A 12,205-nucleotide genomic window follows, 5' to 3' on the forward strand; every position below is an offset into this window, starting at 1 on the left:
GTCACTGGGAAAGGACACCGCAAGATTGAACCCAAAGCTAAGCACTTCTCCCATTGCAAGAAAGATCAATCTAGTAGGCCGAACCAAACTAATAATTCGAAGAGATTTGAAAAGATAACCAATCATACATAAAAGAATTCAGAGAAGATTCAAATATTGTCATAGATAAACTTGATCATAAACCCACAATTCATCGGTCTCAACAAACACACCGCAAAAGAAGATTACATCGAATAGATCTCCACGAGAGAGGGGGAGAACATTGTATTGAGATCCAAAAAGGGAGAAGAAGCCATCTAGCTAATAACTATGGACCCGAAGGTCTAAGGTAAACTACTCACACATCATCGGAGAGGCTATGGTGTTGATGTAGAAGCCCTCCGTGATCGATGCCCCCTCCGGCGGAGCTCCGGAATAGGCCCCAAGATGGGATCTTGTGACGCCCGGATAGTTAAGCTACAGTAATTCCCTGTTAATGATGACACGTCACCACGATTACTGTTGTTAATCGCGATGATTCAATCCCGTTAGAAATCAAAAGTAAAAAACAAGTCAAATGGTAAGGATTTTCAAATGTTAAAACTAAAATGTTCGGGAGGTGCCAAATGATGCATAGGTAATTATGGTGAAGAAACCATACTTCTAAAGTGATTTAAACAGTAACAAAAACAATTAAGTAAATGCCTCTTTTCAATTAATAAAACTCTAAACCAATTTATTTTGGGGTAAAACTTTTATGTCAGTGGGTGGTTGTGAAACATTATTTTAGGAGTTATCATATTTTACTAACCTAAAAATAATGTGTATCTAAGATAAACCAAAAACATAAAAATAATAAAACAGTAAAGAAAATCAAAACAAAACCAAAAGAAAGTAAAAGGAAAATACCCTCCCCCCTTACTGGGCTTCGACCCAGCTGGACACTGGGCTAGCCAGGCCGGCCCAGCCGGCGCCCCACTTCCCCCTCCATATCCCCCACCCCGGGGAAAAACCTAACCCCCGTCTCCCACTCCCCCACCCATGTTCGCCCCCTCCCCCGATCCCGATCTGGATCGGGGCATCACCCGACGCCGCCCCCCGCCGCTCGACGCCATCGCCGGAGCCACCTCGCCGGATCGTCCCTCGCCTCCCCATCGCCCGATCATCTTTGTCCTCCGCCTCAACCCCCACTGCCCGGACCCTACTACCCCACGGTGAGGCCCGGCCTCTCCTCCGTCCAGTCCCGCCGTCGCCTAGTGCCGCGCGCTGGCCTCGCCCCGCTCCGGCCCCTCCTGCTCCGCCGCGCCGCGCCTGCCCGCACAGCCCCGCCGCAGCCTCCACACTACTAACTGCCGTCCCCTCCGCCCCCGCGCCCCTCGCTCGCTGCCGAGGCCTCCGCCCGGGGCCGTGCCCGCCCCGCTCCGGCCACCCCACTTGACGCGCTCCGCCGTCCTCCTCGACCGCGGCCTCTGCCGCGACCGCACGCGCCGCTCCGTCCCATGGCCGCGCCCTCGACACGCCCGCGCATCGCCGCCCTGCGCGCCCGCCGCATGCCGCCCATGGCCGCGCCCCTCGCGCCCGGCCACAACCCCGCACGGCTCGCCGCAGCTCTCTGGCGCGGCTTCCGCTGCCACTGCCGTAGCGCTCCGCTCACCGGCCCGCTGCTCTGCCGCTGCCGCCGACCGCGGCCTTGCTCCATCGCTCGCCCGTCGCCTCGGGCCGTCCTCGACGGGCGCTTCGCCCGCTGCCCGCATGCCCGTTCGGGCCATGCTCGATAGGCCCCCTGGGGGCAATGACACGTGGGCCCCAGCCCCCACAACGTTTAAAAAATGGAAATTAAAAATAATAATAATAATTTAATTAGTTAATTAATTAATTAAAGAATTAATTAACTTAATTAATTTTGATTAATTAAACTAAACAACTAATTAATTTAATTAATCATGATTAGTTAGTCTAGTCAATGACGAACAGGACCCACACGTCAGTTTGACCAGTCAACACCCCTGTTGACTGCTGACGTCATGCTGATGTCAGCATGCACTGTTCTGGATAATGTTGAATTAAATTAATTAAATAAATTCTAAAAATGATTTAAAATTTTAGAAAATCATATAAATTAAACCGTAGCTCAGATGAAAATACTTTCTACATGAAAGTTGCTCAGAACGACGAGACAAATCCGGATACGGAGCCCGTTCGTCCGCCACACACCCCTGGCATATCGAATACACAACTTTCCCCCTCCGGTACATCTGTCCGAAAGCGCGAAACACCGGGGATACTTTCCCGGATGTTTCCCCCCTTCGCCGGTATCACCTCTTACCGCGTTAGGGCACACCTAACACCGCTGTTTGCTTTGTCATGCATCATTATGCATATGTTTGCATTGTATTCAATGTTTCTTCCCCCTCTTCTCTTCGGTAGACTACGAGACCGACGCCGTTGCTGGTGCCCCGACCGACTACGCTGTTGACGACCCCTCCTTCTTGCCAGAGCAACCAGGCAAGACCCCCCTTGATCACCAGATATCGCCTATTCTTCTCTATACTGCTTGCATTAGAATAGTGTAGCATGTTACTGCTTTCTGTTAATCCTATTCTGCCGCATAGCCTGTCTTTGCCACTACTGTTGTTACCTTTACCTACAATCCTACATGCGTAGTATAGGATGCTAGTATTTCATCTATGGCCCTACATTCTTGTCCATCTGCTGTGCTATACTATCGTGCCGTGATCACTTGGGAGGTGATCATGGGTTTATACTATATACTTTATACATGATACGTGTGGTGACTAAAGTCGGGTCGGCTCGTGGAGCACCCGCGAGTGATTCACGGATTGGGGGCTGAAAGGACCTTTGTCCCGACGGCCCTCTGGGTGGATCTTTGTGGTGGAGCGACAGGGCAGGTTGAGACCGCCTAGGTGAGAGGTGGGCCTGGCCCTAGTCGGTGTCCGTGGTTACATCAATTAATACACTTAACGAGATCTTCGTATTTGATCTGAGTCTGGCCATTTGGTCTATACGCACTAACCAACTACGTGGGAAAGATATGGGCACTCGACGTCGTGGTATCAGCCGAAGCCTTCGTGACGTCAGCGACTGAGCGACGCGCGCCAGATTGGACCGCGTAACGTGACTTCCTTTGTAATGGAGGTTGCTAGGTCTGCTTCCGCCCGCCCTCGCAACGTGCAGGTGTGCAATGGGTGATGCGCCCAGACCCCTGCGCCATAGGATTTAGACCGGCGTGCTGACCTCTCTGTTGTGCCTAGGTAGGGCTGCGACGTGTTGATCTTCCGAGGCCGGGCATGACCCAGGAAAGTGTGTCCGGCCAAATGGGATCGAGCGTGTTGGGTTATGTGGTGCACCCCTGCAGGGAAGTTTATCTATTCGAATAGCCATGTCCCTCGGTAAAAGGACGACCCGGAGTTGTACCTTGACCTTATGACAACTAGAACCGGATACTTAATAAAACACACCCTTCCAAGTGCCAGATACAACTCGGTGATCGCTCTCTCACAGGTCGACGAGGAGAGGATCGTTGGGTTAGGTTTATGCTATGCGATGATACTTGGTGAACTTACCATCTACTCTCTTCTACATGCTGCAAAATGGTGGCTGCCATAAGCGTAGTCTTCGACAGGATTAGCTATCCCCCTCTTATTCTGGCATTCTGCAGTTCAGTCCACCTATATTGCCTCTTTACACATATACCCATGCATATGTAGTGTAGATCCTTGCTTGCGAGTACTTTGGACGAGTACTCACGGTTGCTTTTCTCCCTCTTTTCCCCCCTTTCCCTTCTACCTGGTTGTCGCAACCAGATGCCGGAGCCCAGGAGCCAGACGCCACCGTCGACGATGACTCCTACTACACTGGAGGTGCCTACTACTACGTGTAGGCTGCTGACGACGACCAGGAGTAGTTTAGGAGGATCCCAGGCAGGAGGCCTGCGCCTCTTTCGATCTGTATCCCAGTTTGTGCTAGCCTTCTGAAGGCAGACTTGTTTACTTATGTCTGTACTCAGATATTGTTGCTTCTGCTGACTCGTCTATGATCGAGCACTTGTATTCGAGCCCTCGAGGCCCCTGGCTTGTATTATGATGTTTGTATGACTTATTTATGTTTTTAGAGTTGTGTTGTGATATCTTCCTGTGAGTCCCTGATCTTGATCGTACACGTTTGCGTGCATGATTAGTGTATGATTGAATCGGGGGCGTCACAAGTTGGTATCAGAGCCGACTGCCTGTAGGAATCCCCCTTCCACACTCCTTGGCCGAAGTCGAGTCTAGCCATTGCAAAAACTTTTACTAACATGTCTGTGTGTCTTACGGGCCCACGTCGCCATTGGGTGGTACTAGGATCTTTTACTCCTCGTCTATACTCTCGGACTCTGATCTCTCTTCTATTCGGGTTAAATGATTTTACTAACACCAACTCTAGGTTCTCGTAAGTACTTCCACCCGGAGAGCCCCTTACTCTAGATGATTACTTGGTGCACCGAAGGATTTCGAAGATACTCTCCGATGTTCTGTCGAGACTTTGTGCCCGTTGCTTTTTCTCCCTACCATCGAAATATCTCTATGGATAATTACATGCACTTGTCGTTCCTACTTTTATTCCCAGTTGATCTTGTTGTTACAAGATACCCCGAAATTCTCTGCATTGTTCCGAAAATACTTTGAGCCTACTGCCTTGCAGTTCATTGCCACATGAATACCCCTATGGATAATTCCTCTCATTTATCGAGTATCCGCTCATTCCCAGTTGTTCATGTGCTTCACCAAAGTCTTCGAAATACTATTTGATCTTTCGAAAATTCTCAACAGCCTGTTGTTCTTGAAATTCTTGCTTGCTTGCATTATTGGTAATCCCATAAGTATAGTAATCATATTGGCATCCTTTGTCACTATCAATTTTTGAGTCCACAGATCCAATATGTTGCGAATGTTCACAATCATCAGTCAAATCCTAGGATTATCCTTCCGGCTCAGTCGTCATTTGGATATGAGCTGGTTCTTGACCAACCAATGCCTTGATCGGTTGTGCTTCTAAGTCTACTCAACTTATCCATCCTTAATCAGAGCGTTTGCTTCTGAGTCCTTCATTTGAAAATCACAATTCCTTTGCATTTGAGCTCTGAATTAGTCAGTTGTTTCTATAATCCAATGCCTTTGCATTGTTACTTCCTCTGGTTGTGTGTCGATACTCACATCAGCTCCAATATGGACTGGCAGATCCTTTGTTGGATTTTATCCAATAGCATCCTTCATATTCAATAACCTTGTGAGCCTTCCCTCAGATACATAATGCCTTTGGTAAATTGTATCCTCTGCTTTCTCAACCATGCTCAGCTTTCGACCTGGTGGTATTTACTATTGAAGCTTGTGGTATATGTGTCCACGATACCCTGATGGATTGAACCTATGCCTTCCTTAATATGTGTGAACTCAAAAGTTTTCACGAGTAATACTCTTCTGGTATTTTGCCAGATAAAATTTCAACAGTACAACTTTTTCGAAAGTGAGAAGTGAATGAAAGGTTATGCATTGGAGAAGTGGGAGTCGACCTTGAACTTTGTGTTCATGCCCATGGACACGATGTAGATCCTATCCTGGAAGCTTCTTGTAATAATAGATATTTCCTTGATATAATATCCTTTGGTATCGGTGAATTGATCCATTGCAATCATGGTTCCAACCATATGTTCTTCTTTGATCCCATTTCTCGGGCAAGTTTAAGCACTTGTCTTCTGCGGATCAATACACCAGTCCAACCTTTACTTTGATCTACCATCGAGTATTACCCCCTGGTATCTTGAGATTATCACGAAACTGCATAACTTCTTATGGGTTCTTCATCAACTGTTATTTCTCACCAATTCCAATTTTCTGGGTTTTGGGTTGTCGTCAACCGAGAACACTGATAAGTGAATCAATTTCGCACTCCGAATCAATAACTCTAAGTAATTTTCATTGCTTACGAGTTTAATAATCCTTGAAGTCATTCCTAGCCCGATTGACTATATCATTATCGTCTAATTTTAATTATGCTACCTGGTCCTTATTCTCGGAGCACAACTTTCGACTATGAGCTAAGCTTACGTCGATTTTCCTCGTCATATCATTTCACCTTGAACAGCAAGCTTGATTTCGAGTTTGTGTCGTACTCGTGGTTCCAATAACCTTTCGCTTCATCATCCCTTTGACTTGATGTCATCGCCGATTGATTGCATCTTCATGGAGCCTCTCGACAAAATTTGTCATGATCATCATCAACATTTTGACTCCTTCCAGAATACCAATCAAATTCATGATGAGAAATAACATCCTGGCCCCTCAATGAATTGTGTTACCATCGACAACATTCTTGCCTTCCCCCCAACACAAACTTGTTCCTGTTTGTGTTGTACCTAGAGGTCCTTTCTATCCAACTTATGTTATGATTCTAAGTATTACTGGCTTTTATGTCAAGGATGTGGTGAGGATTGCTTCACCTTTTACGAATTCTTGAAATAATGATACTTCTCACCATCACCATCCTTTCTTGGTTCCCGTGTTGATTCTAACCGGGGTACCAACAAGTGAACGGTGCTGCTTGGATTCTGTATTTCTAGCAACCTTATCACTTTCAAGTTAATGGTCGACAGTTCAGTCTTAGACCATTGGTTATTGAAACACCATTCTAACCTCGATCATGCAACCTAATCCCATATTTCGGGTGCACCTTTCAACCAATGTTTAATTGATGTTTTCCTCGAGCATACATCATTATATCATTTGATCAGACAAATGTTATTTCCTTGTTCACATAATTGTGGAATCCATCTTGTTGGTAATCTCGAGGAATTGTTGTTGATTCCACCAACCACCTCCTCATCCTCTCCTTGGTTTAATGATGAACTCTTGTTTTGGAACTTGCTTCCATAGTTCATTGACCGAGAATCTTATAATGTCATCTCGTCAATTGCGTTGCACCTTTCTTTCTCAGGCATCCTGAGTCTGAGGTATCCTGACACCGATCAGATCTGAATCTCGGTCAGATATGATGGTTGGAACATATTTCCAAGAGTTATTACATTGGTCTTTATATGACCCGGTAAGGTGGTGTCATGCCTAGCACACCTGGCCAGAGGACCTATTGTTATAGTTTCCTTTTCTGCGAGGTTATCCATTCTTCTATGAGGAAATTGTAAGACTTATTCTATAAGTCGTCCCTGATGGATCCTTTGTCTATCCAAAGTCTGATATTTACCTGATGACCATGTTAATACTATCTTGAAGCATGTCTGTGGTACTCCGATCTTCAATAAGGGCATTTGAAGCACAATGGCAAATTATCTTTATCAATTATTCAAACACCATTGTATGGGTAATGTCATGAAATTCCTCTCCCCTTATCTAAATGGTTTCTACTTTCTATCCTGTCGTGGATATCTTGCTCTGCTTGTCCTTGGGAAGGGTATACCCCTGCTATATGTGTCAAACAAATTTTCCTTTCCATTGTTCTGTTTGATCTGATGATCACATTTTCCTTTCCATTGATTTGTTTAACCTTCCTTGTGATCCATATGATCTAAGCAGTAATATTCTTCTGCTTATGTAAACACCTTGGTGTACAACCGTGTCAGTAAGACCCTGTTATTATTGTTAATGACTTTCCGGTAACCACCGATGGACGAGAACTTTGCCTATTGGCCCGCCTCGTTCAACGAGCAGGAAAATGGTTCTCTTCGTCCCTCGCCCTTGGTACCGACGTTGTTGCCGACATAACTGACAATGCTATCCTCTGACATGCCTTGCTATCATGACCGCGCAAGATGTCACCGCCCTTCCTACTTTTAAGCCACATGGTGGGCCCATAACCCACAGTTCCACAGGATCGAAACCTGACTCTCCTGTACATCCCTATTTTCCAAAGTTGATCCTCGTGCTTGGCTTCGTAAGTAGTTCACGAGCCACCTTCCGAGAGACCATCAATTCTGTTATCAGACACAATACTTATTTCCGTTGCTTTGAACCTCTTTCACGCCCTTTTTCAGGCATCGAACGATTGCCCACCCGCTCGAAACTCCCCATGATACCTCCTTACTTTGCTCTCGATATTTTCTTAAGTTTCAATTCGAGAGTTACTTTCCGCCACCTTCCCCGATGTTATCGACCAGATAGTCAACCTTGCTGAGGTCCATTCTTCCGGAATACCGCCTTTTATTATATCGTAAGTACGATGGAGTTCCCGAAGAAATGATGCCGACTTCATCATGATGACATGAAGCAGAGTAATGAAGACGTCAATGTAATGGATCGACTTGTTCGAGAAGAGCAACCAAGACCGAGAAGATTCGTTAGATTTTCCGTAACCCAATCCCTTCCCCCTTACTCCCCTCCTAAATCTCGGGACGAGATTTCTTGTAGTGGAGGAGAATTGTGACGCCCGAATAGTTAAGCTACAGTAATTCCCTGTTAATGATGACACGTCACCGCGATTACTGTTGTTAATCGCGATGATTGAATCCCGTTCGAAATCAAAAGTAAAAAACAAGTTAAATGGTAAGGATTTTCAAATGTTAAAACTAAAATGTTCGGGAGGTGCCAAATGATGCATATGTAATTATGGTGAAGAAACCATACTTTTAAATAATGCTTTAATACTCTAAAGTGATTTAAACAGTAACAAAAACAATTAAGTAAATGCCTCTTTTCAATTAATAAAACTCTAAACCAATTTATTTTGGGGTAAAACTTTTATGTCAGTGGGTGGTTCTGAAACATTATTTTAGGAGTTATCATATTTTACTAAACTAAAAATAATGTGTATCTAAGATAATAAAGAAAATAAAAATAATAAAACAGTAAAGAAAAACAAAACAAAACCAAAAGAAAGTAAAAGGAAAAAGCCCTCCCACCTTACTAGGCTTCGGCCCAGCTGGACACTCGGCTAGCCAGGCCGGCCCAGCCGGCGCCCCACTTCCCCCTCCATATCCCCCACCCGGGGGAAAACCTAACCCCCGTCTCCCACTCCCCCACCCACATTCGCCCCTCCCCCGATCCCGATCTGGATCGGGGCATCACCCGACGTCGCCCCCGCCGCTCGACGCCATCGCCGGAGCCACCTCGCCGGATCGTCGCTCGCCTCCCCATCGCTTGGTCGTCTTCGTCCTCCGCCTCAACCCCCACTGCCCGGACCCTACTGCCCCACGGTGAGGCCCGGCCTCTCCTCCATCTAGTCCCGCCGTCAACTAGTGCCGCGCGCTGGCCTCGTCCCGCTCCGGTCCCTCCTGCTCCGCCGCGCCGCGCCTGCCCGCACAGCCCCGCCGCAGCCTCCACACTGCTCACTGCCGTCCCCTCCCCCCCCGCGTCCCTCGCTCGCTGCCGAGGCCTCTGCCCGGGGCCGTGCCCGCCCCGCTCCGGCCACCCCACTTGACGCGCTCCGCCGTCCTCCTCGACGGCAGCCTCTGCCCGCGACCGCACGCGCCGCTTCGTCCTATGGCGGCGCCCCCGACACGCCCGCGCATCACCGCCCTGCGCGCCCGCCGCATGCCGCCCATGGCCGCGCCCCTCGCGCCCGGCCACAACCCCGCACGGCTGCCGCTGCTCTCCGGCGCGGCTGCCGCTGCCGCAGCCGCAGCGCTCCGCTCGCCGGCCCGCTGCTCTGCCGCTGCCGCTGACCGTGGCCTTGCTCCATCGCTCGCCCGTCGCCTCGGGCCGGCCTCGACCGGCGCTTCGCCCGATGCCCGCATGCCCATTCGGGCCATTCCCGATAGGCCCCCAGGGGGCAATGACACGTGGGCCCCAGCCCCCACAACGTTAAAAAATGGAAATTAAAAATAATAATAATAATAAAATAAATGAATAATAATTTAATTAAAGAATTAATTAACTTAATTAATTTTGATTAATTAAACTAAACAACTAATTAAACTAATTAATCATGATTAGTTAGTCTAGTCAATGACGAACGGGACCCAGACGTCAGTTTGACCAGTCAACACCCCTGTTGACTGCTGACGTCATGCCAACGTCATGATGATGTCAGCATGCACTGTTCTGGATAATGTTGAATTAAATTAATTAAATAAATTCTAAAAATGATTTAAAACTTTAGAAAATCATATAAATTAAACCGTAGCTCAGATGAAAATACTTTCTACATGAAAGTTGCTCAGAACGACGAGAGGAATCCGAATACGCAGCCCGTTCGTCCGCCACACACCCCTAGCATATCGAACACGCAACTTTCCCCCTCCGGTACATATGTCCAAAAACACGAAACACCGGGGATACTTTCCCGGATGTTTCCCCCCTTCGCCGGTATCACCTCTTACCGCGTTAGGGCACACCTAACACTGCTGTTTGCTTTGTCATGCATCATTATGCATCTATTTGCATTGTATTCATTGTTTCTTCCCCCTCTTCTCTCCGGTAGACTACGAGACCGACGCCGCTGCTGGTGCCCCGACCGACTACGCTGTTGACGACCCCTCCTTCTTGCCAGAGCAACCAGGCAAGCCCCCCCTTGATCACCAGATATCGCCTATTCTTCTCTATACTGCTTGCATTAGAATAGTGTAGCATGTTAGTGCTTTCCGTTAATCCTATTCTGCTGCATAGCCTGTCTTTGCCACTACTGTTGTTACCTTTACCTGCAATCCTACATGCTTAGTATAGGATGCTAGTATTTCATCTATGGCCCTACATTCTTGTCCGTCTGCTGTGCTATACTATCGGGCCGTGATCACTTGGGAGGTGATCACGGGTTTGTACTATATACTTTATACATGATACGTGTGGTGACTAAAGTCGGGTCGGCTCGTGGAGCACCCGTGAGTGATTCACTGATTGGGGGCTGAAAGGACCTTTGTCCCGACGGCCCTCTGGGTGGATCTTTGTGGCGGAGCGACAGGGCAGGTTGAGACCGCCTAGGTGAGAGGTGGCCTGGCCCTAGTCGGTGTCCGCGGTTACATCAATTAACACGCTTAACGAGATCTTGGTATTTGATCTGAGTCTGGCCATTTGGTCTATACGCACTAACCAACTACGTGGGAAAGATATGGGCACTCGATGTCATGGTATCAGCAGTAGCCTTCGAGACGTCAGCGAATGAGTGGCGCGCGCCAGATTGGACCGCGTAACGTGACTTCCTTTGTAATGGAGGTTGCTAGGTCTGCTTCTGGCCGCCCTCGCAATGTGCAGGTGTGCAATGGGCGATGGGCCTAGACCCCTGCGCCATAGGATTTAGACGGGCGTGCTGACCTCTCTGTTGTGCCTAGGTAGGGCTGCGACGTGTTGATCTTCCGAGGCCGGGCATGACCCAGGAAAGTGTGTCCGGCCAAATGGGATCGAGCGTGTTGGGTTATGTGGTGCACCCCTGCAGGGAAGTTTATCTATTCGAATAGCCGTGTCCCTCGGTAAAAGGACGACCCGGAGTTGTACCTTGACCTTATGACAACTAGAACCGGATAATTAATAAAACACACCCTTCCAAGTGCCAGATACAACCCGGTGATCGCTCTCTCACAGGTCGACGAGGAGAGGATCGTTGGGTTAGGTTTATGCTATGCGATGATACTTGGTGAACTTACCGTCTACTCTCTTCTACATGCTGCAAGATGGAGGCTACCAGAAGCGTAGTCTTCGACAGGATTAGCTATCTCCCTCTTATTCTGGCATTTTGCAGTTCAGTCCACCGATATTGCCTCTTTACACATATACCCATGCATATGTAGTGTAGATCCTTGCTTGCGAGTACTTTGGATGAGTACTCACGGTTGCTTTTCTCCCTCTTTCCCCCCCTTTCCCTTCTACCTGGTTGTCGCAACCAGATGCCGGAGCCCAGGAGCCAGACGCCACCGTCGAGGACGACTCCTACTACACTGGAGGTGCCTACTACTACGTGCAGGCTGCCGACAATGACCAGGAGTAGTTTAGGAGGATCCCAGACAGGAGGCCGCGCCTCTTTCGATCTGTATCCCAGTTTGTGCTAGCCTTCTTAAGGCAGACTTGTTTACTTATGTCTGTACTCAGATATTGTTGCTTCTGCTGACTCGTCTATGATCGAGCACTTGTATTCGAGCCCTTGAGGCCCCTGGCTTGTATTATGATGCTTGTATGACTTATTTATGTTTTTAGAGTTGTGTTGTGATATCTTCCCGTGAGTCCCTGATCTTGATCATACACGTTTGCGTGCATGATTAGTGTACAATTGAATCAGGGGTGTCACAGATCTC

This window comes from Triticum aestivum, chromosome 5D (assembly GCF_018294505.1).
Source record: "Triticum aestivum cultivar Chinese Spring chromosome 5D, IWGSC CS RefSeq v2.1, whole genome shotgun sequence".
NCBI lineage: Eukaryota > Viridiplantae > Streptophyta > Magnoliopsida > Poales > Poaceae > Triticum > Triticum aestivum.